This window comes from Phyllobates terribilis, unplaced genomic scaffold (assembly GCF_046119375.1).
Source record: "Phyllobates terribilis strain yellow unplaced genomic scaffold, ASM4611937v1 Scaffold_377__1_contigs__length_1856515, whole genome shotgun sequence".
Taxonomy (NCBI): Eukaryota; Metazoa; Chordata; class Amphibia; order Anura; family Dendrobatidae; genus Phyllobates; species Phyllobates terribilis.
Window position 1 is genome coordinate 317,259 of NW_027363137.1, and position 25,777 is coordinate 343,035.

At 47.6% G+C, this 25,777-nt stretch overlaps 14 non-coding genes and 2 pseudogenes across 14 annotated transcripts; all 16 read left to right on the forward strand.

Annotated features, from left to right (window-relative positions):
- The first annotated feature begins 253 nt into the window (after window positions 1-253).
- Window positions 254-444, forward strand: LOC141223821 (U2 spliceosomal RNA). The gene has a single exon (XR_012291344.1). It is a non-coding gene; the product is annotated as a U2 spliceosomal RNA (small nuclear RNA).
- Window positions 445-1,559: 1,115 nt separating this feature from the next.
- On the forward strand, window positions 1,560-1,750 carry LOC141223822 (U2 spliceosomal RNA). The gene has a single exon (XR_012291345.1). It is a non-coding gene; the product is annotated as a U2 spliceosomal RNA (small nuclear RNA).
- Window positions 1,751-2,865: 1,115 nt separating this feature from the next.
- LOC141223823 (U2 spliceosomal RNA) lies at window positions 2,866-3,056 on the forward strand. Its single transcript, XR_012291346.1, has one exon. It is a non-coding gene; the product is annotated as a U2 spliceosomal RNA (small nuclear RNA).
- A 1,112-nt stretch (window positions 3,057-4,168) lies between these two features.
- Window positions 4,169-4,359, forward strand: LOC141223824 (U2 spliceosomal RNA). Its single transcript, XR_012291347.1, has one exon. It is a non-coding gene; the product is annotated as a U2 spliceosomal RNA (small nuclear RNA).
- A 1,115-nt stretch (window positions 4,360-5,474) lies between these two features.
- On the forward strand, window positions 5,475-5,665 carry LOC141223711 (U2 spliceosomal RNA). Its single transcript, XR_012291273.1, has one exon. It is a non-coding gene; the product is annotated as a U2 spliceosomal RNA (small nuclear RNA).
- Window positions 5,666-6,782: 1,117 nt separating this feature from the next.
- LOC141223733 (U2 spliceosomal RNA) lies at window positions 6,783-6,973 on the forward strand. The gene has a single exon (XR_012291293.1). It is a non-coding gene; the product is annotated as a U2 spliceosomal RNA (small nuclear RNA).
- Window positions 6,974-8,088: 1,115 nt separating this feature from the next.
- LOC141223825 (U2 spliceosomal RNA) lies at window positions 8,089-8,279 on the forward strand. The gene has a single exon (XR_012291348.1). It is a non-coding gene; the product is annotated as a U2 spliceosomal RNA (small nuclear RNA).
- A 1,115-nt stretch (window positions 8,280-9,394) lies between these two features.
- Window positions 9,395-9,585, forward strand: LOC141223826 (U2 spliceosomal RNA). The gene has a single exon (XR_012291349.1). It is a non-coding gene; the product is annotated as a U2 spliceosomal RNA (small nuclear RNA).
- A 1,114-nt stretch (window positions 9,586-10,699) lies between these two features.
- Window positions 10,700-10,890, forward strand: LOC141223827 (U2 spliceosomal RNA). Its single transcript, XR_012291350.1, has one exon. It is a non-coding gene; the product is annotated as a U2 spliceosomal RNA (small nuclear RNA).
- Window positions 10,891-12,005: 1,115 nt separating this feature from the next.
- Window positions 12,006-12,083, forward strand: LOC141223792 (U2 spliceosomal RNA; annotated as a pseudogene).
- A 5,565-nt stretch (window positions 12,084-17,648) lies between these two features.
- On the forward strand, window positions 17,649-17,841 carry LOC141223743 (U2 spliceosomal RNA). Its single transcript, XR_012291303.1, has one exon. It is a non-coding gene; the product is annotated as a U2 spliceosomal RNA (small nuclear RNA).
- Window positions 17,842-18,956: 1,115 nt separating this feature from the next.
- LOC141223798 (U2 spliceosomal RNA) lies at window positions 18,957-19,072 on the forward strand (annotated as a pseudogene).
- Window positions 19,073-19,596: 524 nt separating this feature from the next.
- On the forward strand, window positions 19,597-19,779 carry LOC141223741 (U2 spliceosomal RNA). The gene has a single exon (XR_012291301.1). It is a non-coding gene; the product is annotated as a U2 spliceosomal RNA (small nuclear RNA).
- Window positions 19,780-20,894: 1,115 nt separating this feature from the next.
- On the forward strand, window positions 20,895-21,085 carry LOC141223828 (U2 spliceosomal RNA). The gene has a single exon (XR_012291351.1). It is a non-coding gene; the product is annotated as a U2 spliceosomal RNA (small nuclear RNA).
- Window positions 21,086-22,200: 1,115 nt separating this feature from the next.
- On the forward strand, window positions 22,201-22,391 carry LOC141223830 (U2 spliceosomal RNA). Its single transcript, XR_012291353.1, has one exon. It is a non-coding gene; the product is annotated as a U2 spliceosomal RNA (small nuclear RNA).
- Window positions 22,392-23,506: 1,115 nt separating this feature from the next.
- On the forward strand, window positions 23,507-23,697 carry LOC141223831 (U2 spliceosomal RNA). Its single transcript, XR_012291354.1, has one exon. It is a non-coding gene; the product is annotated as a U2 spliceosomal RNA (small nuclear RNA).
- Window positions 23,698-25,777: the final 2,080 nt, after the last annotated feature.

Below are 25,777 nucleotides of genomic sequence, written 5' to 3' on the forward strand. Positions count from 1 at the left end.
ATTGGTTCTCCTCCCTTCCAACGGTGTTGAGGCGGGTGGGAACAGCAGGGGGTGAAGGTGCTGTGTTTAAAGAGGTGGAGTTATGCAGATCTAAAACGCGTGGATTGCAGCAGCAGCAAGCCGAAAAGTGCAGGCATGTAAGGGATCTAGAGGTTGACAACATGTCTTCTTAACGGGAGTCCAGGAGCTCATCTCCACAAATGGACTTTTCAGGATCCTTGGGTGGCTCCGTAGTTTGAAACCAATTCTGGTTATCGCTTCTCGGCCTTTTGGCTAAGATCAAGTGTAGTATCTGTTCTTATCAGTTTAATATCTGATACGTCCCCTATCTGGGGACCATATATTAAATGGATTTTTAGAACAGGGAGATGGAAAAAGAGCTTGCTCTGTCCACTCCACGCATTGACCTGGTATTGCAGTATCTCCAGGACCGGTGCACCCCTTCTTTAATGCAGTTTCTAAAATCAGAAAGAATTGAATTCAATGTTTTTTGTTCATTTTGCTTGTTTGTCGGATTTTGGGATGGACTCTTTGGCTTTGCTTTTCTTCTCCTCATTGGATTTTTCATGTTCAAAGTTGCAGAAGCCAGATTACAAGCTCATTTTGGTTCAACTTCAGCAACTGTGCATTGCATTGCCATGTAATGTGATGCAATGCTATCTTTCTAGCTCTCCCTTTTTACTTCCTTTTGGATAAACAGACATATTAGGCAAGCATTTTGGAGCTTTCACCTAAATAACTACAGGTGGTGAGATAAGCTGCACAATATAATTGACCTTTCAGTATATTGTTGCACACACACCATCTATTTAGCAAATGCCCTTGTTATCAACAGCAGCCTTTTAAACTCACCTGAGCTAACAGGTATGTGCGCTGGTTACTCTGCTGCGCTTAAAATTTCTTTTTTGGTTTGCTACAATGCCTTTTCTGAAACGTTGTCTCCTTCTGCTGGAACACTGACTTCTTTCATTTAATGCCTGCAGACTATAAAAGAGAACCCAACCCAAAAAGTTTGGTTGATTAGTCTGTGGCATTCTGTTAAACTGTTGCTTATGGCGGTCTCTGTGAGCTTCTCAGCGACATTCAGCCAGCCAGGTATCCTGCCTGCAGTAGATGGAATGTGGCAATGGAACGCTGGCTGCGCGTGTCATAATAGGCTCTGAGCCTTTATATACCTGTGCACAGCAGCAGCCACCTTCAGTCTGCTGCTGGACAGCCAGCAGCAGCAGCAGCAGGAGAGGTATGTAATCAGGAGCCCTCCTGCTAAGGGTAGACAGCTGCTCGTTCCACCCCACCCCCCGCCTTAATTGGTTCTCCTCCCTTCCAACGGTGTTGAGGCGGGTGGGAACAGCAGGGGGTGAAGGTGCTGTGTTTAAAGAGGTGGAGTTATGCAGATCTAAAACGCGTGGATTGCAGCAGCAGCAAGCCGAAAAGTGCAGGCATGTAAGGGATCTAGAGGTTGACAACATGTCTTCTTAACGGGAGTCCAGGAGCTCATCTCCACAAATGGACTTTTCAGGATCCTTGGGTGGCTCCGTAGTTTGAAACCAATTCTGGTTATCGCTTCTCGGCCTTTTGGCTAAGATCAAGTGTAGTATCTGTTCTTATCAGTTTAATATCTGATACGTCCCCTATCTGGGGACCATATATTAAATGGATTTTTAGAACAGGGAGATGGAAAAAGAGCTTGCTCTGTCCACTCCACGCATTGACCTGGTATTGCAGTATCTCCAGGACCGGTGCACCCCTTCTTTAATGCAGTTTCTAAAATCAGAAAGAATTGAATTCAATGTTTTTTGTTCATTTTGCTTGTTTGTCGGATTTTGGGATGGACTCTTTGGCTTTGCTTTTCTTCTCCTCATTGGATTTTTCATGTTCAAAGTTGCAGAAGCCAGATTACAAGCTCATTTTGGTTCAACTTCAGCAACTGTGCATTGCATTGCCATGTAATGTGATGCAATGCTATCTTTCTAGCTCTCCCTTTTTACTTCCTTTTGGATAAACAGACATATTAGGCAAGCATTTTGGAGCTTTCACCTAAATAACTACAGGTGGTGAGATAAGCTGCACAATATAATTGACCTTTCAGTATATTGTTGCACACACACCATCTATTTAGCAAATGCCCTTGTTATCAACAGCAGCCTTTTAAACTCACCTGAGCTAACAGGTATGTGCGCTGGTTACTCTGCTGCGCTTAAAATTTCTTTTTTGGTTTGCTACAATGCCTTTTCTGAAACGTTGTCTCCTTCTGCTGGAACACTGACTTCTTTCATTTAATGCCTGCAGACTATAAAAGAGAACCCAACCCAAAAAGTTTGGTTGATTAGTCTGTGGCATTCTGTTAAACTGTTGCTTATGGCGGTCTCTGTGAGCTTCTCAGCGACATTCAGCCAGCCAGGTATCCTGCCTGCAGTAGATGGAATGTGGCAATGGAACGCTGGCTGCGCGTGTCATAATAGGCTCTGAGCCTTTATATACCTGTGCACAGCAGCAGCCACCTTCAGTCTGCTGCTGGACAGCCAGCAGCAGCAGCAGCAGGAGAGGTATGTAATCAGGAGCCCTCCTGCTAAGGGTAGACAGCTGCTCGTTCCACCCCACCCCCCGCCTTAATTGGTTCTCCTCCCTTCCAACGGTGTTGAGGCGGGTGGGAACAGCAGGGGGTGAAGGTGCTGTGTTTAAAGAGGTGGAGTTATGCAGATCTAAAACGCGTGGATTGCAGCAGCAGCAAGCCGAAAAGTGCAGGCATGTAAGGGATCTAGAGGTTGACAACATGTCTTCTTAACGGGAGTCCAGGAGCTCATCTCCACAAATGGACTTTTCAGGATCCTTGGGTGGCTCCGTAGTTTGAAACCAATTCTGGTTATCGCTTCTCGGCCTTTTGGCTAAGATCAAGTGTAGTATCTGTTCTTATCAGTTTAATATCTGATACGTCCCCTATCTGGGGACCATATATTAAATGGATTTTTAGAACAGGGAGATGGAAAAAGAGCTTGCTCTGTCCACTCCACGCATTGACCTGGTATTGCAGTATCTCCAGGACCGGTGCACCCCTTCTTTAATGCAGTTTCTAAAATCAGAAAGAATTGAATTCAATGTTTTTTGTTCATTTTGCTTGTTTGTCGGATTTTGGGATGGACTCTTTGGCTTTGCTTTTCTTCTCCTCATTGGATTTTTCATGTTCAAAGTTGCAGAAGCCAGATTACAAGCTCATTTTGGTTCAACTTCAGCAACTGTGCATTGCATTGCCATGTAATGTGATGCAATGCTATCTTTCTAGCTCTCCCTTTTTACTTCCTTTTGGATAAACAGACATATTAGGCAAGCATTTTGGAGCTTTCACCTAAATAACTACAGGTGGTGAGATAAGCTGCACAATATAATTGACCTTTCAGTATATTGTTGCACACACACCATCTATTTAGCAAATGCCCTTGTTATCAACAGCAGCCTTTTAAACTCACCTGAGCTAACAGGTATGTGCGCTGGTTACTCTGCTGCGCTTAAAATTTCTTTTTTGGTTTGCTACAATGCCTTTTCTGAAACGTTGTCTCCTTCTGCTGGAACACTGACTTCTTTCATTTAATGCCTGCAGACTATAAAAGAGAACCCAACCCAAAAAGTTTGGTTGATTAGTCTGTGGCATTCTGTTAAACTGTTGCTTATGGCGGTCTCTGTGAGCTTCTCAGCGACATTCAGCCAGCCAGGTATCCTGCCTGCAGTAGATGGAATGTGGCAATGGAACGCTGGCTGCGCGTGTCATAATAGGCTCTGAGCCTTTATATACCTGTGCACAGCAGCAGCCACCTTCAGTCTGCTGCTGGACAGCCAGCAGCAGCAGCAGGAGAGGTATGTAATCAGGAGCCCTCCTGCTAAGGGTAGACAGCTGCTCGTTCCACCCCACCCCCCGCCTTAATTGGTTCTCCTCCCTTCCAACGGTGTTGAGGCGGGTGGGAACAGCAGGGGGTGAAGGTGCTGTGTTTAAAGAGGTGGAGTTATGCAGATCTAAAACGCGTGGATTGCAGCAGCAGCAAGCCGAAAAGTGCAGGCATGTAAGGGATCTAGAGGTTGACAACATGTCTTCTTAACGGGAGTCCAGGAGCTCATCTCCACAAATGGACTTTTCAGGATCCTTGGGTGGCTCCGTAGTTTGAAACCAATTCTGGTTATCGCTTCTCGGCCTTTTGGCTAAGATCAAGTGTAGTATCTGTTCTTATCAGTTTAATATCTGATACGTCCCCTATCTGGGGACCATATATTAAATGGATTTTTAGAACAGGGAGATGGAAAAAGAGCTTGCTCTGTCCACTCCACGCATTGACCTGGTATTGCAGTATCTCCAGGACCGGTGCACCCCTTCTTTAATGCAGTTTCTAAAATCAGAAAGAATTGAATTCAATGTTTTTTGTTCATTTTGCTTGTTTGTCGGATTTTGGGATGGACTCTTTGGCTTTGCTTTTCTTCTCCTCATTGGATTTTTCATGTTCAAAGTTGCAGAAGCCAGATTACAAGCTCATTTTGGTTCAACTTCAGCAACTGTGCATTGCATTGCCATGTAATGTGATGCAATGCTATCTTTCTAGCTCTCCCTTTTTACACCCTTTTGGATAAACAGACATATTAGGCAAGCATTTTGGAGCTTTCACCTAAATAACTACAGGTGGTGAGATAAGCTGCACAATATAATTGACCTTTCAGTATATTGTTGCACACACACCATCTATTTAGCAAATGCCCTTGTTATCAACAGCAGCCTTTTAAACTCACCTGAGCTAACAGGTATGTGCGCTGGTTACTCTGCTGCGCTTAAAATTTCTTTTTTGGTTTGCTACAATGCCTTTTCTGAAACGTTGTCTCCTTCTGCTGGAACACTGACTTCTTTCATTTAATGCCTGCAGACTATAAAAGAGAACCCAACCCAAAAAGTTTGGTTGATTAGTCTGTGGCATTCTGTTAAACTGTTGCTTATGGCGGTCTCTGTGAGCTTCTCAGCGACATTCAGCCAGCCAGGTATCCTGCCTGCAGTAGATGGAATGTGGCAATGGAACGCTGGCTGCGCGTGTCATAATAGGCTCTGAGCCTTTATATACCTGTGCACAGCAGCAGCCACCTTCAGTCTGCTGCTGGACAGCCAGCAGCAGCAGCAGCAGGAGAGGTATGTAATCAGGAGCCCTCCTGCTAAGGGTAGACAGCTGCTCGTTCCACCCCACCCCCCGCCTTAATTGGTTCTCCTCCCTTCCAACGGTGTTGAGGCGGGTGGGAACAGCAGGGGGTGAAGGTGCTGTGTTTAAAGAGGTGGAGTTATGCAGATCTAAAACGCGTGGATTGCAGCAGCAGCAAGCCGAAAAGTGCAGGCATGTAAGGGATCTAGAGGTTGACAACATGTCTTCTTAACGGGAGTCCAGGAGCTCATCTCCACAAATGGACTTTTCAGGATCCTTGGGTGGCTCCGTAGTTTGAAACCAATTCTGGTTATCGCTTCTCGGCCTTTTGGCTAAGATCAAGTGTAGTATCTGTTCTTATCAGTTTAATATCTGATACGTCCCCTATCTGGGGACCATATATTAAATGGATTTTTAGAACAGGGAGATGGAAAAAGAGCTTGCTCTGTCCACTCCACGCATTGACCTGGTACTGCAGTATCTCCAGGACCGGTGCACCCCTTCTTTAATGCAGTTTCTAAAATCAGAAAGAATTGAATTCAATGTTTTTTGTTCATTTTGCTTGTTTGTCGGATTTTGGGATGGACTCTTTGGCTTTGCTTTTCTTCTCCTCATTGGATTTTTCATGTTCAAAGTTGCAGAAGCCAGATTACAAGCTCATTTTGGTTCAACTTCAGCAACTGTGCATTGCATTGCCATGTAATGTGATGCAATGCTATCTTTCTAGCTCTCCCTTTTTACTTCCTTTTGGATAAACAGACATATTAGGCAAGCATTTTGGAGCTTTCACCTAAATAACTACAGGTGGTGAGATAAGCTGCACAATATAATTGACCTTTCAGTATATTGTTGCACACACACCATCTATTTAGCAAATGCCCTTGTTATCAACAGCAGCCTTTTAAACTCACCTGAGCTAACAGGTATGTGCGCTGGTTACTCTTCTGCGCTTAAAATTTCTTTTTTGGTTTGCTACAATGCCTTTTCTGAAACGTTGTCTCCTTCTGCTGGAACACTGACTTCTTTCATTTAATGCCTGCAGACTATAAAAGAGAACCCAACCCAAAAAGTTTGGTTGATTAGTCTGTGGCATTCTGTTAAACTGTTGCTTATGGCGGTCTCTGTGAGCTTCTCAGCGACATTCAGCCAGCCAGGTATCCTGCCTGCAGTAGATGGAATGTGGCAATGGAACGCTGGCTGCGCGTGTCATAATAGGCTCTGAGCCTTTATATACCTGTGCACAGCAGCAGCCACCTTCAGTCTGCTGCTGGACAGCCAGCAGCAGCAGCAGCAGGAGAGGTATGTAATCAGGAGCCCTCCTGCTAAGGGTAGACAGCTGCTCGTTCCACCCCACCCCCCGCCTTAATTGGTTCTCCTCCCTTCCAACGGTGTTGAGGCGGGTGGGAACAGCACTGGGTGATGGTGCTGTGTTTAAAGAGGTGGAGTTATGCAGATCTAAAACGCGTGGATTGCAGCAGCAGCAGCAAGCCGAAAGTGCAGGCATGTAAGGGATCTAGAGGTTGACAACATGTCTTCTTAACGGGAGTCCAGGAGCTCATCTCCACAAATGGACTTTTCAGGATCCTTGGGTGGCTCCGTAGTTTGAAACCAATTCTGGTTATCGCTTTTCGGCCTTTTGGCTAAGATCAAGTGTAGTATCTGTTCTTATCAGTTTAATATCTGATACGTCCCCTATCTGGGGACCATATATTAAATGGATTTTTAGAGCAGGGAGATGGAAAAAGAGCTTGCTCTGTCCACTCCACGCATTGACCTGGTATTGCAGTATCTCCAGGACCGGTGCACCCCTTCTTTAATGCAGTTTCTAAAATCAGAAAGAATTGAATTCAATGTTTTTTGTTCATTTTGCTTGTTTGTCGGATTTTGGGATGGACTCTTTGGCTTTGCTTTTCTTCTCCTCATTGGATTTTTCATGTTCAAAGTTGCAGAAGCCAGATTACAAGCTCATTTTGGTTCAACTTCAGCAACTGTGCATTGCATTGCCATGTAATGTGATGCAATGCTATCTTTCTAGCTCTCCCTTTTTACTTCCTTTTGGATAAACAGACATATTAGGCAAGCATTTTGGAGCTTTCACCTAAATAACTACAGGTGGTGAGATAAGCTGCACAATATAATTGACCTTTCAGTATATTGTTGCACACACACCATCTATTTAGCAAATGCCCTTGTTATCAACAGCAGCCTTTTAAACTCACCTGAGCTAACAGGTATGTGCGCTGGTTACTCTGCTGCGCTTAAAATTTCTTTTTTGGTTTGCTACAATGCCTTTTCTGAAACGTTGTCTCCTTCTGCTGGAACACTGACTTCTTTCATTTAATGCCTGCAGACTATAAAAGAGAACCCAACCCAAAAAGTTTGGTTGATTAGTCTGTGGCATTCTGTTAAACTGTTGCTTATGGCGGTCTCTGTGAGCTTCTCAGCGACATTCAGCCAGCCAGGTATCCTGCCTGCAGTAGATGGAATGTGGCAATGGAACGCTGGCTGCGCGTGTCATAATAGGCTCTGAGCCTTTATATACCTGTGCACAGCAGCAGCCACCTTCAGTCTGCTGCTGGACAGCCAGCAGCAGCAGCAGCAGGAGAGGTATGTAATCAGGAGCCCTCCTGCTAAGGGTAGACAGCTGCTCGTTCCACCCCACCCCCCGCCTTAATTGGTTCTCCTCCCTTCCAACGGTGTTGAGGCGGGTGGGAACAGCAGGGGGTGAAGGTGCTGTGTTTAAAGAGGTGGAGTTATGCAGATCTAAAACGCGTGGATTGCAGCAGCAGCAAACCGAAAAGTGCAGGCATGTAAGGGATCTAGAGGTTGACAACATGTCTTCTTAACGGGAGTCCAGGAGCTCATCTCCACAAATGGACTTTTCAGGATCCTTGGGTGGCTCCGTAGTTTGAAACCAATTCTGGTTATCGCTTCTCGGCCTTTTGGCTAAGATCAAGTGTAGTATCTGTTCTTATCAGTTTAATATCTGATACGTCCCCTATCTGGGGACCATATATTAAATGGATTTTTAGAACAGGGAGATGGAAAAAGAGCTTGCTCTGTCCACTCCACGCATTGACCTGGTATTGCAGTATCTCCAGGACCGGTGCACCCCTTCTTTAATGCAGTTTCTAAAATCAGAAAGAATTGAATTCAATGTTTTTTGTTCATTTTGCTTGTTTGTCGGATTTTGGGATGGACTCTTTGGCTTTGCTTTTCTTCTCCTCATTGGATTTTTCATGTTCAAAGTTGCAGAAGCCAGATTACAAGCTCATTTTGGTTCAACTTCAGCAACTGTGCATTGCATTGCCATGTAATGTGATGCAATGCTATCTTTCTAGCTCTCCCTTTTTACTTCCTTTTGGATAAACAGACATATTAGGCAAGCATTTTGGAGCTTTCACCTAAATAACTACAGGTGGTGAGATAAGCTGCACAATATAATTGACCTTTCAGTATATTGTTGCACACACACCATCTATTTAGCAAATGCCCTTGTTATCAACAGCAGCCTTTTAAACTCACCTGAGCTAACAGGTATGTGCGCTGGTTACTCTGCTGCGCTTAAAATTTCTTTTTTGGTTTGCTACAATGCCTTTTCTGAAACGTTGTCTCCCTCTGCTGGAACACTGACTTCTTTCATTTAATGCCTGCAGACTATAAAAGAGAACCCAACCCAAAAAGTTTGGTTGATTAGTCTGTGGCATTCTGTTAAACTGTTGCTTATGGCGGTCTCTGTGAGCTTCTCAGCGACATTCAGCCAGCCAGGTATCCTGCCTGCAGTAGATGGAATGTGGCAATGGAACGCTGGCTGCGCGTGTCATAATAGGCTCTGAGCCTTTATATACCTGTGCACAGCAGCAGCCACCTTCAGTCTGCTGCTGGACAGCCAGCAGCAGCAGCAGCAGGAGAGGTATGTAATCAGGAGCCCTCCTGCTAAGGGTAGACAGCTGCTCGTTCCACCCCACCCCCCGCCTTAATTGGTTCTCCTCCCTTCCAACGGTGTTGAGGCGGGTGGGAACAGCAGGGGGTGAAGGTGCTGTGTTTAAAGAGGTGGAGTTATGCAGATCTAAAACGCGTGGATTGCAGCAGCAGCAAGCCGAAAAGTGCAGGCATGTAAGGGATCTAGAGGTTGACAACATGTCTTCTTAACGGGAGTCCAGGAGCTCATCTCCACAAATGGACTTTTCAGGATCCTTGGGTGGCTCCGTAGTTTGAAACCAATTCTGGTTATCGCTTCTCGGCCTTTTGGCTAAGATCAAGTGTAGTATCTGTTCTTATCAGTTTAATATCTGATACGTCCCCTATCTGGGGACCATATATTAAATGGATTTTTAGAACAGGGAGATGGAAAAAGAGCTTGCTCTGTCCACTCCACGCATTGACCTGGTATTGCAGTATCTCCAGGACCGGTGCACCCCTTCTTTAATGCAGTTTCTAAAACAGAAAGAATTGAATTCAATGTTTTTTGTTCATTTTGCTTGTTTGTCGGATTTTGGGATGGACTCTTTGGCTTTGCTTTTCTTCTCCTCATTGGATTTTTCATGTTCAAAGTTGCAGAAGCCAGATTACAAGCTCATTTTGGTTCAACTTCAGCAACTGTGCATTGCATTGCCATGTAATGTGATGCAATGCTATCTTTCTAGCTCTCCCTTTTTACTTCCTTTTGGATAAACAGACATATTAGGCAAGCATTTTGGAGCTTTCACCTAAATAACTACAGGTGGTGAGATAAGCTGCACAATATAATTGACCTTTCAGTATATTGTTGCACACACACCATCTATTTAGCAAATGCCCTTGTTATCAACAGCAGCCTTTTAAACTCACCTGAGCTAACAGGTATGTGCGCTGGTTACTCTGCTGCGCTTAAAATTTCTTTTTTGGTTTGCTACAATGCCTTTTCTGAAACGTTGTCTCCTTCTGCTGGAACACTGACTTCTTTCATTTAATGCCTGCAGACTATAAAAGAGAACCCAACCCAAAAAGTTTGGTTGATTAGTCTGTGGCATTCTGTTAAACTGTTGCTTATGGCGGTCTCTGTGAGCTTCTCAGCGACATTCAGCCAGCCAGGTATCCTGCCTGCAGTAGATGGAATGTGGCAATGGAACGCTGGCTGCGCGTGTCATAATAGGCTCTGAGCCTTTATATACCTGTGCACAGCAGCAGCCACCTTCAGTCTGCTGCTGGACAGCCAGCAGCAGCAGCAGCAGGAGAGGTATGTAATCAGGAGCCCTCCTGCTAAGGGTAGACAGCTGCTCGTTCCACCCCACCCCCCGCCTTAATTGGTTCTCCTCCCTTCCAACGGTGTTGAGGCGGGTGGGAACAGCAGGGGGTGAAGGTGCTGTGTTTAAAGAGGTGGAGTTATGCAGATCTAAAACGCGTGGATTGCAGCAGCAGCAAACCGAAAAGTGCAGGCATGTAAGGGATCTAGAGGTTGACAACATGTCTTCTTAACGGGAGTCCAGGAGCTCATCTCCACAAATGGACTTTTCAGGATCCTTGGGTGGCTCCGTAGTTTGAAACCAATTCTGGTTATCGCTTCTCGGCCTTTTGGCTAAGATCAAGTGTAGTATCTGTTCTTATCAGTTTAATATCTGATACGTCCCCTATCTGGGGACCATATATTAAATGGATTTTTAGAACAGGGAGATGGAAAAAGAGCTTGCTCTGTCCACTCCACGCATTGACCTGGTATTGCAGTATCTCCAGGACCGGTGCACCCCTTCTTTAATGCAGTTTCTAAAATCAGAAAGAATTGAATTCAATGTTTTTTGTTCATTTTGCTTGTTTGTCGGATTTTGGGATGGACTCTTTGGCTTTGCTTTTCTTCTCCTCATTGGATTTTTCATGTTCAAAGTTGCAGAAGCCAGATTACAAGCTCATTTTGGTTCAACTTCAGCAACTGTGCATTGCATTGCCATGTAATGTGATGCAATGCTATCTTTCTAGCTCTCCCTTTTTACTTCCTTTTGGATAAACAGACATATTAGGCAAGCATTTTGGAGCTTTCACCTAAATAACTACAGGTGGTGAGATAAGCTGCACAATATAATTGACCTTTCAGTATATTGTTGCACACACACCATCTATTTAGCAAATGCCCTTGTTATCAACAGCAGCCTTTTAAACTCACCTGAGCTAACAGGTATGTGCGCTGGTTACTCTGCTGCGCTTAAAATTTCTTTTTTGGTTTGCTACAATGCCTTTTCTGAAACGTTGTCTCCTTCTGCTGGAACACTGACTTCTTTCATTTAATGCCTGCAGACTATAAAAGAGAACCCAACCCAAAAAGTTTGGTTGATTAGTCTGTGGCATTCTGTTAAACTGTTGCTTATGGCGGTCTCTGTGAGCTTCTCAGCGACATTCAGCCAGCCAGGTATCCTGCCTGCAGTAGATGGAATGTGGCAATGGAACGCTGGCTGCGCGTGTCATAATAGGCTCTGAGCCTTTATATACCTGTGCACAGCAGCAGCCACCTTCAGTCTGCTGCTGGACAGCCAGCAGCAGCAGCAGCAGGAGAGGTATGTAATCAGGAGCCCTCCTGCTAAGGGTAGACAGCTGCTCGTTCCACCCCACCCCCCGCCTTAATTGGTTCTCCTCCCTTCCAACGGTGTTGAGGCGGGTGGGAACAGCAGGGGGTGAAGGTGCTGTGTTTAAAGAGGTGGAGTTATGCAGATCTAAAACGCGTGGATTGCAGCAGCAGCAAGCCGAAAAGTGCAGGCATGTAAGGGATCTAGAGGTTGACAACATGTCTTCTTAACGGGAGTCCAGGAGCTCATCTCCACAAATGGACTTTTCAGGATCCTTGGGTGGCTCCGTAGTTTGAAACCAATTCTGGTTATCGCTTCTCGGCCTTTTGGCTAAGATCAAGTGTAGTATCTGTTCTTTTAAGAACACAAGAGCTACGATCTACACTTGACGAAAGCGATCGAACTCGGAAGGAGAAGAGCTTCGGAGCCCAGCTGACATCAGAGAACGAAGGCGGATATCGGTGGGAGGAAGAAGCTCTAAAGAATCCAGAAGAAGACGAAGACTCGGAGAAGAATCGGGCTGTCCTGTGGAATCTTCGAGGAAGAAAATCATCGTGACAAAGACCTTTCGGGGAATTTGTCCAGAACACGACGGGAGAAGAATCTGCATAGCTCCACCCATTCCGGGAAGAGTTCCAGATCCAGCTCCAAGAAGTAACTGCAGGAGGAAAGCCATGGCAAGCGCTGCGAGGAAGGCCGAAAAGAAGAGCCTGGAGCTGGGGACAGCCAGGAGGGCCCAGCCAGGAGCCGATTCTGACCCCAAGGACTCTGCCTCCACGACTGGCCAGCAGAAGGGACCCCAGAAGCCCCGCCACGAAGCTCCAGCCCTGGAGCCATGGATGCGGCAGACGGTGGCCCTGAAGCTGAAGGAAGTGGATGGGAGGGTGCCGGACATGTCCTCGGACGTGTTCTGCCAGAAGATGCTGCTGGATCGAGGCTTCTCCAGGTCGGACACCCTCAGCATCCAGACCTTCTTGACGGGGATCTTCTTCGTCACCTTCGCCACTGTGAACACCTGCAGGAGGTTCTGGGAAATGGTAAGCGCAAAACCACCGGATAATTCTTTCTCTGCCTTTACAGGTAGCTGCCCTATCCAGAGGGATGAAAGGAGGATCACGGTCTCCATGCGCAACCCGCACACCCCAGGCCAAGACATCTGTACCTTCCTGAGACGCTTCTGTTTGGTTGTGAAGGAACCCTCTTCACATCCTGAATGGACTCGGCTTCTGGACAGGTAAGTGGTCGGTGACCGTTAGACTTCACAGGGACCTGGCGTACTCAGACGGACTTCGGCACCTGCCCCCGACATTCTCCCTGGGCAACTCCTACGGCCTCATCTATTACCCGGACATGCCGCGGAACTGCAGGAGATGCGGCAAGAACGGCCACGAGATGAAGGACTGCAAGGAGGATGCCTGCAGGATTTGTCGAGTGACGGGACACAGCTCGAAGGACTGCCCGAAGAAGACGTCCTGCAACCTGTGTGGGCTGGCGGCTCATCTGTACAAGGATTGCCCCAGGCGTGAGAGATCCTGGGCATCGGTGGTTGCGACGACCCCAGCTACGGAGGACAAGGCCCCGACGACCAGGCCTGTGAAGGTCAAGGACGCAACGACCAAGGCCCCAGCGGCCAAGGCCGAGACGACCAAGGCCAAAGCGGTCAAGGAGTCGGTGGCCAAAGCCCCAGCGACGGTCCCAGCAGCTCCGAAGCAGAAGAAAAAGTCAAAGGAGGGTAAGAGTTCTGTCACCCCTCTCTCGATCCCTCCCCCTGCCACCCCCGTCCAATCCCCCCCCACCCCGGCCACCCCTGCTGAGGATTCCACTTCCTCTTCCTCCTTCCCCTACTCCTCAGCAGGTGTCCTTTCCCCTGCCCCGGCAGCCACTCTCCCTCCCCAGACCATGGTAGCGGTGGAATTAACCTTTCCTCCACCCGCCGCTATCTATTCCGAGGAGGATTTTCCCCTTCTTGTCTCCCCAGTTCCAACCCGGGGAAAGAGGAAGGTGGAGGACAGCCCTGCTACTGAATCCTCCAAAAAGAAGATTCTGGATTTCGTAGGCGAAAAGGAGGATACCCTCCCTGAGCCAGAAGAGATGGAGCACATGGTTGAGACCCTGGTGGCCGAGCCAGAAGAGGAGGAACTGGTGGTCGCCGAGATTGAGGCCGCGCTGCTTGACCAGATGGAGGAAGAGGGCCTGCTGGTGATCCCGTCACCAGCAGTCAACACCGACGAGGGACCACCCGACCGGAGTGGTAACTAAGGTGTATTGCCTGCGCTAACTTTTTCTTTTTTCCCTACATGATGGCTAATATTAACTTATTTTCCATTAATGTCAGGAGCATCAAGGACAAGTTCAGACGTCAGACTATTTATGCCTTCCTTACTTCCCAGTTGTGTGATGTTTATATGTTGCAGGAATGTTCCCTTCCCTCCTCTAGGTCCTTCAAACATCTGGCCAGGGAGTGGTCCCACGGTCCATCCTACTGGTCCGGTGGGGGTGACTGCAAGTCTGCGGGGGTCGCAATTCTGATCAGGGGGGGCGCATTCACGCTTGAGTCCGTCCAGGAGCTCATCTGCGGCAGGGCTCTTGTTGTAGATGGCAACTGGGCGGGAGAACCTGTCAGGTTCATCAACGTGTATGCGTCCCCACTGAAGAATGAGCGTTTGGAGCTTTTCCAGACCCTGCGGCTTCAGCTTGCCACCACCAGGACCTTAGTGATGGCCGGGGATTTCAACTGCCCCATCGAGGAGGACGGTCGTAGTTCTGGCACATCTGCCAAGTTGGACATCACGTCCAAGCTGCTCATCGAGATGGTAACCGAGGCCTCTCTTCAGGACGTGGTGGGCTCCATGGGGAGAGGCTCCACGAACTATTCGTGGAGCCGACCCGATGGCTCACTCCGCTCCAGGATTGACTTTGTGTTCACCTCTCGGGCAGTCAGGCAGAGTAGGCACTCGATGGTCTCCTGCTTCTTCTCCGACCACAGAGCCATTCACTTACAAGGTGTCCTCGGCGACGGTTTTCCGTCCGGCCCCGGCTCCTGGAAGCTGAATTGTGCTCTGCTGGCTCAGGATGAAGTCGTGGAGGAGCTGAGAGCAGCCTACGCAATGTGGCAGTCCTACAAGGGTAGCTTCCAAACAGTCTCTGATTGGTGGGAATATGTTAAACTTGAGTTTCGCTGTTTCTTTCAGGCCAAGGGTCGACAACAGGAGTGTGAGAAGAGGAGGGACTTCAGAGGGCTGCAGCGCGAGCTGCGGTCGCTGCAGGACCTTCTTCACTGCGGCTGGGACGTGAGGGAGGAGCTGGAGGAGACCAAGAAGAGCCTGAAAAGGCACTTTGAGGAGGAGTCCAAGCGAATCATCTTCCGTTCCAAAGTGGAGAATCTGGAGAAGGGTGAGAAATGTAACTCATTCTTTTTCAGGAAACTTCATGCCGGTCACACGCCCCTGAACGAGCTGCGAGACGAGAGCGGAAACATGCGACGTGGGAAGGAGGACGTGATGAGGGTCGTCAGCGACTTCTACAGCGAACTCTACTCCCACAAGACTACCGACCCCGACGCTGCTGATAAGTTCCTGTCAGGTATCACTAACCATCTTGATCCTGCAGGCACGGCAGCCTTGGACAAACCTCTGATGGTGGGCGAATTGCTCTCTGCCGCTAAATCCTTTAGGACCGGCAGGACCCCGGGCAGTGATGGTCTTCCAGCGGAGCTCTATGTAGCGCTGGGAGACCTCATCTGTCCGGACCTGTTGGACCTGTACGAGGAGATGGTGGTGGAGGGTAGAATGCCTCCATCTTTGAGGGAAGGAATGGTCACGATCCTGTACAAGCGGAAGGGAGAGAGGTGCGACCTGAGGAATTGGCGTCCCATCACTCTGCTCAACGTGGACTACAAGATCCTGGCCAAGACGATGGCGACACGACTTAAGACGGTCATCGGACGGATCATCCACCCGGACCAGACCTGCGGCATCCCTGGACGTCGCATCGCAGACAGCCTCGCTCTCGTGCGGGACACGGTCGAGTACATCAAGGTCCGCCGCGCACACGCGGCCCTGGTCTCCTTGGATCAGGAGAAGGCCTTCGACCGGGTTTCCCACGAGTTCATGGGCCGAGCTCTGCACCGGTTAGGTTTGGGTAACATGTTTTGTTCGTATGTCCGTCTGATGTATTTTGATATCCACAGCTCGGTGTTGGTGAACGGCTGGAAGACTGACCCCTTCCCTGTCCTCTCTGGGGTCAGACAAGGCTGCCCTCTATCACCTCTTCTTTTTGTTTGTGTTATAGAACTCTTCGCAGAGGCTATCCGGCAGAATGGAGAGATCAGAGGGATCACCGCACCGGGTCCGGGACGACATGAGGTCAAGTGCTCGCTCTACATGGACGACGTCACCGTCTTCTGCGCTGATCGTGGTTCAGTCGACGCCCTCGTCCAGACGTGTGAGAGGTTCGGCCGGGCTTCAGGGGCCAAAGTCAACTGCAGGAAGTCGGAAGCCATGCTCTTCGGGGATTGGCAGCCGGCCTCCTCCGCCCCCTTCCCCTTCAACATTCAACCGGATTTCCTCAAGGTGCTGGGAGTCTGGTTCGGGAAGGAAGGAGCGGCCCTCAAGTCCTGGCAAGAACGCTTGGCCAAGGTGAAGCAACGGATCGGACTCTGGAGCCTCAGACACCTCACTTGTGAGGGTAAGGCACTCGTCCTGCGTAATGAGGTCCTGCCCGTCTTGCAGTACACGGCGCAGGCCTGGCCCCCACACGTCACTGTGTGCAGGGCCATTACCAGGACAGTGTTTCACTTTGTCTGGGGATCCAAGATGGACAGAGTCAGGCGGGCCGTCATGTACAAGGAGCCTCGCAAGGGTGGGAAGGGCGTTCCAGATATCCCCACCCTCCTGCGATCCTCTTTTGTGTGTGATTGTGTCCGCCGGACTTTGCAAGTCAAGAATGGCTCCGCGGGCAGGTCCATGTCTCGCTTCTTCCTGCTTCCTCTTTGGAGGCGACTCGGCTGGGACAAGTGGGACAGCTCCTTCCCCTACAACTGGACGACGCCATGGTTCTACGGAGACGTCGTTCGATTTGTGGGGGAGCATCAACTGGAGGGACTCAAGCCCGACTTGTGGAAGCCCAAAACTATCCACAAGCTAATCAGAGCCAAGGATGACGTGGAGAACATCACAGGACTTCACCAGGACACGCTGGAGACTGTGTGGACAAATGTGTCGTCTGACAGGCTGACCAACGGGCACAAGGACTTGTCGTGGATGGCGATTCAGGGCGGACTGCCCGTCCGGTCATTCATGCATGCCCGGAACCTGTGTAAGACCCGGTACTGCCCAAGGTGCCCCTTCGTGGAGGAAACATCTTTGCACACTTTTTGGGACTGCGGATTTGCACAGCGCCTATTGACTGCACTTGAGGACGACCTGAGGAACTCTGTCCCCAGGGCGAGCCTATCGCACCATTCTGTGCTTTACGGACTCTTCCCTGGGGTTCATACCGTCGGAGCCATCCAGGAGGCTTGGCGCCTTATGAACTGCTTCAAGGATGCCGTTTGGGTCGCCAGGAACCGGCTCATCTTGAGGAGGGAGAGGATGTCCATCCAGGACTGCCGCAGGCTGATCCACAGCCTGCTCAGAGACTATTCCATCATGGACGGTCCGGAGGACGAGGACGAGGACTAAACCCCTCCTCCCCCTCTCCCCTTATGTGTCTTGTCTTTCAATAAAGCTTCGGGCCTGTGATTTTCCCCTCCCCATCCCCTTTTTCCCAATCCCCATCCCTTATCACGGTTCGTCGTACTGTATTGATTGACATGCTTTTTCTTTCAGATTGAGTGTTTTGTGTAGCATAGGGGTGTGATGTGTCTAGTTAGTGCGTCGTATCCTCATGCTATGTAAATATGATGTAGAATTCTGTGTGTACTGGGCTGCGGCACTGTACACTGTCTGTTAACTTATTTTTTGTGCTAATAAAAGATATATTCAATCAAAAAATCTGTTCTTATCAGTTTAATATCTGATACGTCCCCTATCTGGGGACCATATATTAAATGGATTTTTAGAACAGGGAGATGGAAAAAGAGCTTGCTCTGTCCACTCCACGCATTGACCTGGTATTGCAGTATCTCCAGGACCGGTGCACCCCTTCTTTAATGCAGTTTCTAAAATCAGAAAGAATTGAATTCAATGTTTTTTGTTCATTTTGCTTGTTTGTCGGATTTTGGGATGGACTCTTTGGCTTTGCTTTTCTTCTCCTCATTGGATTTTTCATGTTCAAAGTTGCAGAAGCCAGATTACAAGCTCATTTTGGTTCAACTTCAGCAACTGTGCATTGCATTGCCATGTAATGTGATGCAATGCTATCTTTCTAGCTCTCCCTTTTTACTTCCTTTTGGATAAACAGACATATTAGGCAAGCATTTTGGAGCTTTCACCTAAATAACTACAGGTGGTGAGATAAGCTGCACAATATAATTGACCTTTCAGTATATTGTTGCACACACACCATCTATTTAGCAAATGCCCTTGTTATCAACAGCAGCCTTTTAAACTCACCTGAGCTAACAGGTATGTGCGCTGGTTACTCTGCTGCGCTTAAAATTTCTTTTTTGGTTTGCTACAATGCCTTTTCTGAAACGTTGTCTCCTTCTGCTGGAACACTGACTTCTTTCATTTAATGCCTGCAGACTATAAAAGAGAACCCAACCCAAAAAGTTTGGTTGATTAGTCTGTGGCATTCTGTTAAACTGTTGCTTATGGCGGTCTCTGTGAGCTTCTCAGCGACATTCAGCCAGCCAGGTATCCTGCCTGCAGTAGATGGAATGTGGCAATGGAACGCTGGCTGCGCGTGTCATAATAGGCTCTGAGCCTTTATATACCTGTGCACAGCAGCAGCCACCTTCAGTCTGCTGCTGGACAGCCAGCAGCAGCAGCAGCAGGAGAGGTATGTAATCAGGAGCCCTCCTGCTAAGGGTAGACAGCTGCTCGTTCCACCCCACCCCCCGCCTTAATTGGTTCTCCTCCCTTCCAACGGTGTTGAGGCGGGTGGGAACAGCAGGGGGTGAAGGTGCTGTGTTTAAAGAGGTGGAGTTATGCAGATCTAAAACGTGTGGATTGCAGCAGCAGCAAGCCGAAAAGTGCAGGCATGTAAGGGATCTAGAGGTTGACAACATGTCTTCTTAACGGGAGTCCAGGAGCTCATCTCCACAAATGGACTTTTCAGGATCCTTGGGTGGCTCCGTAGTTTGAAACCAATTCTGGTTATCGCTTCTCGGCCTTTTGGCTAAGATCAAGTGTAGTATCTTTTGAAAAGGCAGTTTTGTCCTTGGGCTGCCCTAGTAAATTGATGCATATTACACACTGGTTTGGTGCACTTGTTAGTACGGCTGGTGGCTCATAGAGTTATCTGATGGAAAACATGGCCCTCCAGGATCGAAGTCACTAGGCTGGGTAAGTGTGAGGGCTTTGGAGCAATGTGCCCCAGGAGTAGGCGCCCTGGTGGGAGTCCAAGCTTACTGGGACTGGGAACCCCAGAAAGACTTGGCTTCGTAGCACGCCGCACCTTTGCCAATCATACTTTCTGAGCAACCCCCCCTATTCCTGGCCTCCGGGCTAGGAAGGGGAATTTTTATAAACCCGGTCGGAGGTCCGGTCAGCTTTGGGCTGAGAAACCAACACAGGCTCCAGCTCCACTAGGGTGGCAGCCTAGATGGAAGCTGGGAGCACGAAAACGGCTCTTCTCCGGCTTCGGCTAGGGAGAGCATCGGAGATCCCTGACCCTCGCTGTGGCCTTCTGGCTCGGAGGGATGGGGATGGTTTATTGGGGACCCTCTCCTCCGGGAAGGGTCCACATGAATCCTCGCCTCGTGCTCTGTTTTGGTGTGACTTCGGTCACATTTTTCAGTGCCTTGGATGCAGCTTCAATCAAAAAAATCTGTTCTTATCAGTTTAATATCTGATACGTCCCCTATCTGGGGACCATATATTAAATGGATTTTTAGAACAGGGAGATGGAAAAAGAGCTTGCTCTGTCCACTCCACGCATTGACCTGGTATTGCAGTATCTCCAGGACCGGTGCACCCCTTCTTTAATGCAGTTTCTAAAATCAGAAAGAATTGAATTCAATGTTTTTTGTTCATTTTGCTTGTTTGTCGGATTTTGGGATGGACTCTTTGGCTTTGCTTTTCTTCTCCTCATTGGATTTTTCATGTTCAAAGTTGCAGAAGCCAGATTACAAGCTCATTTTGGTTCAACTTCAGCAACTGTGCATTGCATTGCCATGTAATGTGATGCAATGCTATCTTTCTAGCTCTCCCTTTTTACTTCCTTTTGGATAAACAGACATATTAGGCAAGCATTTTGGAGCTTTCACCTAAATAACTACAGGTGGTGAGATAAGCTGCACAATATAATTGACCTTTCAGTATATTGTTGCACACACACCATCTATTTAGCAAATGCCCTTGTTATCAACAGCAGCCTTTTAAACTCACCTGAGCTAACAGGTATGTGCGCTGGTTACTCTGCTGCGCTTAAAATTTCTTTTTTGGTTTGCTACAATGCCTTTTCTGAAACGTTGTCTCCTTCTGCTGGAACACTGACTTCTTTCATTTAATGCCTGCAGACTATAAAAGAGAACCCAACCCAAAAAGTTTGGTTGATTAGTCTGTGGCATTCTGTTAAACTGTTGCTTATGGCGGTCTCTGTGAGCTTCTCAGCGACATTCAGCCAGCCAGGTATCCTGCCTGCAGTAGATGGAATGTGGCAATGGAACGCTGGCTGCGCGTGTCATAATAGGCTCTGAGCCTTTATATACCTGTGCACAGCAGCAGCCACCTTCAGTCTGCTGCTGGACAGCCAGCAGCAGCAGCAGCAGGAGAGGTATGTAATCAGGAGCCCTCCTGCTAAGGGTAGACAGCTGCTCGTTCCACCCCACCCCCCGCCTTAATTGGTTCTCCTCCCTTCCAACGGTGTTGAGGCGGGTGGGAACAGCAGGGGGTGAAGGTGCTGTGTTTAAAGAGGTGGAGTTATGCAGATCTAAAACGCGTGGATTGCAGCAGCAGCAAGCCGAAAAGTGCAGGCATGTAAGGGATCTAGAGGTTGACAACATGTCTTCTTAACGGGAGTCCAGGAGCTCATCTCCACAAATGGACTTTTCAGGATCCTTGGGTGGCTCCGTAGTTTGAAACCAATTCTGGTTATCGCTTCTCGGCCTTTTGGCTAAGATCAAGTGTAGTATCTGTTCTTATCAGTTTAATATCTGATACGTCCCCTATCTGGGGACCATATATTAAATGGATTTTTAGAACAGGGAGATGGAAAAAGAGCTTGCTCTGTCCACTCCACGCATTGACCTGGTATTGCAGTATCTCCAGGACCGGTGCACCCCTTCTTTAATGCAGTTTCTAAAATCAGAAAGAATTGAATTCAATGTTTTTTGTTCATTTTGCTTGTTTGTCGGATTTTGGGATGGACTCTTTGGCTTTGCTTTTCTTCTCCTCATTGGATTTTTCATGTTCAAAGTTGCAGAAGCCAGATTACAAGCTCATTTTGGTTCAACTTCAGCAACTGTGCATTGCATTGCCATGTAATGTGATGCAATGCTATCTTTCTAGCTCTCCCTTTTTACTTCCTTTTGGATAAACAGACATATTAGGCAAGCATTTTGGAGCTTTCACCTAAATAACTACAGGTGGTGAGATAAGCTGCACAATATAATTGACCTTTCAGTATATTGTTGCACACACACCATCTATTTAGCAAATGCCCTTGTTATCAACAGCAGCCTTTTAAACTCACCTGAGCTAACAGGTATGTGCGCTGGTTACTCTGCTGCGCTTAAAATTTCTTTTTTGGTTTGCTACAATGCCTTTTCTGAAACGTTGTCTCCTTCTGCTGGAACACTGACTTCTTTCATTTAATGCCTGCAGACTATAAAAGAGAACCCAACCCAAAAAGTTTGGTTGATTAGTCTGTGGCATTCTGTTAAACTGTTGCTTATGGCGGTCTCTGTGAGCTTCTCAGCGACATTCAGCCAGCCAGGTATCCTGCCTGCAGTAGATGGAATGTGGCAATGGAACGCTGGCTGCGCGTGTCATAATAGGCTCTGAGCCTTTATATACCTGTGCACAGCAGCAGCCACCTTCAGTCTGCTGCTGGACAGCCAGCAGCAGCAGCAGCAGGAGAGGTATGTAATCAGGAGCCCTCCTGCTAAGGGTAGACAGCTGCTCGTTCCACCCCACCCCCCGCCTTAATTGGTTCTCCTCCCTTCCAACGGTGTTGAGGCGGGTGGGAACAGCAGGGGGTGAAGGTGCTGTGTTTAAAGAGGTGGAGTTATGCAGATCTAAAACGCGTGGATTGCAGCAGCAGCAAGCCGAAAAGTGCAGGCATGTAAGGGATCTAGAGGTTGACAACATGTCTTCTTAACGGGAGTCCAGGAGCTCATCTCCACAAATGGACTTTTCAGGATCCTTGGGTGGCTCCGTAGTTTGAAACCAATTCTGGTTATCGCTTCTCGGCCTTTTGGCTAAGATCAAGTGTAGTATCTGTTCTTATCAGTTTAATATCTGATACGTCCCCTATCTGGGGACCATATATTAAATGGATTTTTAGAACAGGGAGATGGAAAAAGAGCTTGCTCTGTCCACTCCACGCATTGACCTGGTATTGCAGTATCTCCAGGACCGGTGCACCCCTTCTTTAATGCAGTTTCTAAAATCAGAAAGAATTGAATTCAATGTTTTTTGTTCATTTTGCTTGTTTGTCGGATTTTGGGATGGACTCTTTGGCTTTGCTTTTCTTCTCCTCATTGGATTTTTCATGTTCAAAGTTGCAGAAGCCAGATTACAAGCTCATTTTGGTTCAACTTCAGCAACTGTGCATTGCATTGCCATGTAATGTGATGCAATGCTATCTTTCTAGCTCTCCCTTTTTACTTCCTTTTGGATAAACAGACATATTAGGCAAGCATTTTGGAGCTTTCACCTAAATAACTACAGGTGGTGAGATAAGCTGCACAATATAATTGACCTTTCAGTATATTGTTGCACACACACCATCTATTTAGCAAATGCCCTTGTTATCAACAGCAGCCTTTTAAACTCACCTGAGCTAACAGGTATGTGCGCTGGTTACTCTGCTGCGCTTAAAATTTCTTTTTTGGTTTGCTACAATGCCTTTTCTGAAACGTTGTCTCCTTCTGCTGGAACACTGACTTCTTTCATTTAATGCCTGCAGACTATAAAAGAGAACCCAACCCAAAAAGTTTGGTTGATTAGTCTGTGGCATTCTGTTAAACTGTTGCTTATGGCGGTCTCTGTGAGCTTCTCAGCGACATTCAGCCAGCCAGGTATCCTGCCTGCAGTAGATGGAATGTGGCAATGGAACGCTGGCTGCGCGTGTCATAATAGGCTCTGAGCCTTTATATACCTGTGCACAGCAGCAGCCACCTTCAGTCTGCTGCTGGACAGCCAGCAGCAGCAGCAGCAGGAGAGGTATGTAATCAGGAGCCCTCCTGCTAAGGGTAGACAGCTGCTCGTTCCACCCCACCCCCCGCCTTAATTGGTTCTCCTCCCTTCCAACGGTGTTGAGGCGGGTGGGAACAGCAGGGGGTGAAGGTGCTGTGTTTAAAGAGGTGGAGTTATGCAGATCTAAAACGCGTGGATTGCAGCAGCAGCAAGCCGAAAAGTGCAGGCATGTAAGGGATCTAGAGGTTGACAACATGTCTTCTTAACGGGAGTCCAGGAGCTCATCTCCACAAATGGACTTTTCAGGATCCTTGGGTGGCTCCGTAGTTTGAAACCAATTCTGGTTATCGCTTCTCGGCCTTTTGGCTAAGATCAAGTGTAGTATCTGTTCTTATCAGTTTAATATCTGATACGTCCCCTATCTGGGGACCATATATTAAATGGATTTTTAGAACAGGGAGATGGAAAAAGAGCTTGCTCTGTCCACTCCACGCATTGACCTGGTATTGCAGTATCTCCAGGACCGGTGCACCCCTTCTTTAACCCCTTAATAACATCTGACGTACTAATACGCGTCTGTGCCCTGGGACTTAAGAGCCAGACCCGTATTAGTACGTCATCGCGATCGCGCGCGCACACAGGCTGTGCGGGCGCGATCGCCGCCGGGTGTCAGCTGATTGTCACAGCTGACACCCGGTACTATGTGCAGGGAGCGGTCACGCACCGCTCCCAGCACATTAACCCCCGCGATGCTGCGATCGAAGTCGATCGAAGTCGATCGCGGCATTGCGGGGGCAAGGGGAGGTGATCGGCGATACTCACCTCCTCTTCCGGCTTCCAGCGCAGTCTGCAAAGGCTTCCCGGGTGTTGCCATGACGACCCGATGTCGTCATGACAACATCCGGGTCACCAGAGAGCAGGAAGATTGCTTGGACATGCGCAGTGCATCTCCAAGCAATCTTCACACTGTGCACTTCTGACAGCCTTCATGGCATAGGGATGGTGCTCCATTCCTGTGCCATGCAGGCGATCAGAAAAAAAAAAGTGAAAGTCCCAGAGTGGGACAAAGTAATAAAGTGTATAAACTGTGTGAAAGTGGAAAAAAAAAAAAAAAAAAATGTGCAAAAATATTATAAAAAAATAAAAAAAATAATACACCAAAAATAAAAATATAATGTACCCATCAATAAATATTATTATAAAAAAAATAAAAAAAAAACAATAAAAGTACACATATTTGGTATCGCCGCGTCCGGAACAACCTGACCTATAAAACTGTCCCACTAGTTAACCCCTTCAGTGAACACGGTAAAAAAAAAAAAAAAAAACCAAGCAAAAAACAATGCTTTATCACCATACCGCCAAACAAAAAGTGGAATAACACGCGATCAAAAAGACGCATATAAATAAAAATGATACCGCTGAAAACGTCATCTCGTCCCGCAAAAAAACAAGCCACCATATAGCTCCATCAGCCGAAAAATAAAAAAGTTATAGCTCTCAGAATAAAGCGATACTAAAAAATATTTTTTTCTATAAAATAGCTTTTATTGTGTATAAGCGCCAAAACATAGAAAAATGATACAAATGTGGTACCGCTGTAAACGTACTGACCCGAAGAGTAAAGCTGCCTCATCAATTTTACCACACGCGGAACAGAATAAAAAAAAAAAAAAAAAACAATTCCTGAATTGTTGGTTTTTGTTTATTCTGCCTCCCAAAAATCGGAATAGAAAGCGATCAAAAAATGTCACGTGCCTGAAAATGGCACCAATAACAACGTCAAGTCATCCCGCAAAAAACGAGCCGTCACATGACTGTCTGCCAAAATCTGGAAAAATTATAGCTCTCAAAATATGGCGATGCAAAAACTAGATTTTACAAAAAATGCGTCTTTTAGTGTGTGACAGCTGTCAGTCATAAAAACCCCATATGATTCTGGCATTGCTGTAATCACACCGACCCGAAGAATAAAGTCGTCTAATCACTTATACCGCACAAGGAACGGCGTCAAAAATAAACTCTTGAGTTAGGATTGGGCTAGGGTTAGGGCTGGGTTTGGGGCTAGGGTTCTGCTGGGGCTAGGGTTGTGCTGGGGCTAGGGTTGTGCTGGGGCTAGGGTTGTGCTGGGGCTAGGGTTGTGCTGGGGCTAGGGTTGTGCTAGGGTTAGGGCTGGGGTTGGGATTTTTTTCAAAAGTAAGAAAAAAAGATGACGATATGGCGACTAGTGTTGAGAGCAAGTGCTCGCTACTTGAGTTTGCATCGGGTGCTCTGGTATGCATTTAGTATCGTGGGTATTTGAGTGACATGCTCGAGTCTCTGCCCCATATGCTTCGCGGCCAAAAAACTTTACGGGGATTGCCTGCCATGCACGAGCGATCCCCGCATGTTTTTTTTTGGGTGTCTAATAACCGTGAAACATGCGGAGCAGGGACTCGAGCATGTCACTCGAGCACACGCTGTACATGGTGCATACCTGAATACCCGATGCAAACTCAAGTAGCGAGCACTTGCGCTCAAGAATAATGAAAACTTATTCAATATGATGACCTAACGTAAACAAATAATGTGCCGTACCTCTGGGTTCAAAATGTTCACTATACACCTTAATAAAATC